Source organism: Megalopta genalis, chromosome 4, assembly GCF_051020955.1.
Source record: "Megalopta genalis isolate 19385.01 chromosome 4, iyMegGena1_principal, whole genome shotgun sequence".
NCBI classification, from domain to species: Eukaryota; Metazoa; Arthropoda; class Insecta; order Hymenoptera; family Halictidae; genus Megalopta; species Megalopta genalis.
The window spans coordinates 14,864,486-14,868,820 of NC_135016.1; positions in this window are offsets into that span (position 1 = coordinate 14,864,486).

Consider the following 4,335-nt stretch of genomic DNA (forward strand, 5'->3'; position numbering starts at 1 on the left):
TAATCTATAACAAATAATATATATTAGGTCTACCGGAAAGTTCTGTCCGTTTTTGAATTGAAATATAACACCATTTTCATACATTTAATAATATTTATTGTAGAATATACTTTCCATCGTTACTTATGACTTCTTGCTAGCGTGATGGCAACTTGTAAATGCCATTTTTAAAAAATGATTTATTTTTAGAGGCGAAGAACTCAACTAGTGCTTAGTTGACATCAGCTTCAGTTTTGAATTTTTTTCCTGTAAAAAGTTTTGCAAAGAGAGAAACAAGTGATAATCAGCGGATGCTAGGTCTGGGGAGTATAGTGGATGTGACAGAACTTCCCAGCCTAGCTCTGCGATTTTCTGACGAGTCGCCAAAGCAGCATGTGGTCTGGCATTATCATCGGTAGCCATGTTTTCACGATTGCGTCTCACTTAATAATGACATCAGACATCTTTGTTTCAGTTTATTTAAGAGAGTACATGTCTGTAAATGCAATGATAAAGAGAGATAGTCATATATGTCTCAAATCAACATGTGCATATGGATTGAAACTTGAAGTGACACTATCGGACAGAACTTTCCGGTAGACCTAATATATATCATCATATATCATCATTTTGGTGGTTTGTGGGAGCAAGGTGTTCACTCCGTGAAAACCCACCTGAAGCAGATGGTAGTCAAACGTTTGAGAAATTGTACACAATTTTGACACAAGCTGAAGCTTGCCTCAATTCCCGTCCTATGTCTTCAGATCCTTCTGATTTTAACTTATCTTCGTAATTTTGTTATGGAAGAGACGTTGACAGCATTATCACGGGCCGATCTCACAGATATTCGGCAAAATCGTCTGAGTAAATTCCAGTTGCTGCAACAAATAATACAACATTTCTAGAAGCGATGGCAGCGTGATTATTTGCATGGGTTGCGGCAGCGATACAAACGGAAGCTCGGTTCTCCTGATGCCCCAAAGGTTGTCACTATGGTCCTGCTCAAAGAGGACAACCTTCCTCCGATGAAGTGGTCTTTGGTGCGCGTCTTGGAGTTGCATCCGGACCAGAATGGGATAACCAGGGTGGTATCTCTTCTTTACGACCAAGGGAATTTTGAAGAGACCCGGTTACTAAAATCTGTTTATTATCTGACGTGCAAGGACATTTAGAGTTAGAAAATTCATCAAATGTACTATAGTTTGGTTGTGCGATTAAGATATACCTTTGCTTGTAGATTCAGTTTATGTCGCATTAGTTATAGTCATTCATTTTCAACGTACCATAGATGTGTTTATCGTCTTACATTTTAGTGCAAATTGTTATTTTTCTTTCTCAGTGTTTTGTCACTTGATTTGTGAGATATTAGGTTTACACATTAGTTGTCTTGTATTCTATCCAGTAGGTTATAATGCGTTATTTGTATATTGCAAATTAATTTATTTCGGTCACAATTCATCCTTCGTCTTATTTCGGTTTGCGTTCTTTTGTTGAACATATTAGTTTCACAAATTAGTTGCCTCGTATTGTCTCTAGTAAGTTGTGTTGCGTTATTTATGTATTGTAAATTAGCTTGTTTTAGTCGCAGTTCCTTGTTTTATTGCGTTTTGCATTATTTGCGGAATATATTAGTTTAATTTACTGCGATTGAACTAGATTAGCTCAAGGTAGGCGGTATGTTGAGGATTGCTTAGACAGGTTTTTTATAACGGGGTATTCTTTTTATGTGCTTGGGATCTTAAATGGCTATGGTGTGGGCCTGTCACGGGGCCTCTCACTTTTTGTGGGCCTTCGGAAAACGGCATTTCTGATAGTCCCAAGACACGTAACCAACACTCTTTGAATTTAGCTGCATTGTCCGGTCATAATCGCCTGGCCCTGGCCGTCGTTTACGGCACGGTCGTGTACGCGGGGACTTGCACGTTTGGGGCGCGTAGTACAATACGAGTAAATTCACCCTAATTGCCGCTCAACTTGGAAACAAAAATGGACAATTTGGGAAGAGGAGGTACGATTGATGGAGCTTTGCGGCTAGTCTTTATAGTTGTTGACGATCGGTAACTATAAAAACGAGACGAAAGGATCGAATAATCGTATTTCCTCTTCCCAAATTGTCCATTTTTGTGTACAAGATTATGGTCAATTAGGAAGAATTTACTGTACTCAGCGCGACATTACTACCAGATGTTGAGAATTTCCCGAAGTTCACCCGATGCTTTGGAGTCCCCTTGACTAAGATGTTCGCGAGGCCGCACTCGACTTGTTAATTAGTAGTATAACAATTTCTCCCAGAAATGTTCGGAAGTCGGAACTGAAACCGCCAAATTTTTTTGAAAATATTAACCCTTTGCACTCCGCTGTCCCCTCTCGTGGGACATCGTCATTCTAGCATATCACTCGGATGTCCCCTCTCGTGGGACATTAAAGTTTATTAGTGTTTACGGAGAATTGAGTTATTTCAGCGCAACTTTTTGAGACATGCATGTTTCCCTGAAGTTTTCTCTTGAAATGGCACAAGAAATCAAATCAAAATATAGTAAAATTACTAAGATATATACAAGAAATGTCAGCGGGTTTTGACGAGAACGTGAGAGGCGTGCTCACGACGGTCCGAGCATTTCAAAGGCGCCATTTGAAAAGAGCGATAAGGCAAGTTTGTAGAAGAAAGATCGGTATGCGAACGTAGCACGCACTGTATAGTGAGATTTATAATCATAAAATCTGGAGGAAAAGATTTTCAAAGCTGAACTCAGTCTGGTTTGAAGCGTCGAGCTGTATAGATAGATCTAACGAGTGAGAAAATCGGAAAAGTGATTCTTCTCTTGGTAAATAAATTGTTTGGTAAAAGTTTTTTTGGTAGATATTATCTTGTGAGTTAGTAATAACAATTAGAAATGTTCAACCTATGTATTTATTCATATTTTTTATTAGAACAATGGCAAAACGTTCAAACACGAATGAGTCTCATGACACAAGTAGTAGTGAAGATGAGCTCCAGATAGACGTTTATACAGATATGTTAGAAAGACTCTAACTGTAGAAGGTTTTCTTCTACAGTTAGTCTATCGTTTTGATAGCAGTGATAGTGATATCGTCCAAGCAACAAGGCGACGAGAGAAAGAGTTCGCATAGATAGCGATTACAACAACAAAACAAAATTATAAAAAATAAAATATTGATTTTTTTGCAAATTTCTCGATTTCAGCCAAATTCATGTAAGTCCAATATCATTATAATATATGTTAGTTAGTTCTAAAATCATACTAAATAGTACGAGGGTCTGTAAATGCCCGTTTCTGCCGAAAAGTGGCGCTGAGTAGCTGGTAGCCAACGTCCAGAATGGTTCGGAGTGCTAAGGGTTAAGTCGCGATTGTTCGAGTCTCGCGGCTCGATTTTTATAGAAACTCGGGGCAGTCGGCAAAGAAAGGCAGCGACCAGCATACCGGTGTACATTAATATGAACACATGGTAATGCTAGAATAAAAACAATGACTTAACTTTATTATTTCTAATTTTTTGCCACGATTCGAAGGCAATTCGCAGGCCACATGACACGATTCGATGGTCACATAGCTTGTAGGCTTCGCGGTTTTTCTTACCTGACTAACACCCAACAGACGATTTTGTGTTGTCTTCCGGGAATTCGCGTCGCGTGCCACATCACATGCTTGACCAACTCCGTCGATCCTTAGTATCGACGTAGCAATAAATTACATAGGCGTAGAACTAGCACAAGGAAATTCACAGTAACCCGAAATTTGGCATATCCGGGAAAAATTACTATATTTCTGGCTACATTATTAGCATCTATTTTTCGAAGCGGTCAAACGTTGTTATTGTTGTTTTAAATACATTGTTATTGTTCGCAAGTAGAATCTTTTTGTTCCTCCTTCATTGGAGGTGGTCCTCCGATTCAGTGTTCGACAATTAGTCGGCACTATCATCGTGCAAAATACATTAAATTCTCCCCAATTATCCTTCAGCTTGCAAACAAAAATAGACAATTTGAGAAAAGGAGATACGATTATTCAAGCCTCGCGGCTCGTTTTTGTAATCGTCGATTGTCAACAACTATAAAAACATGGCGCAAGACTCGAATAATCGTATCTCCTCTTCTCAAATTGTCCACTTTTGTTTACAAGCTGAAAGGGGAATTGGGGAGAATTTAAGATACATTCAAAGCTCGAACGATCGTCAAATCAACCGCGAGCACAAACACAAAATTTGTATACTAAGTGCACAGTAATAGTTAATTAGCGCACCGAACATACGAATGATTTTCTTTCGAATTGGAAATGTTCATCGCGGTTAGGATATCGTCGATTTTCATAGGAAGATTTTTAGAAATTCACGTCG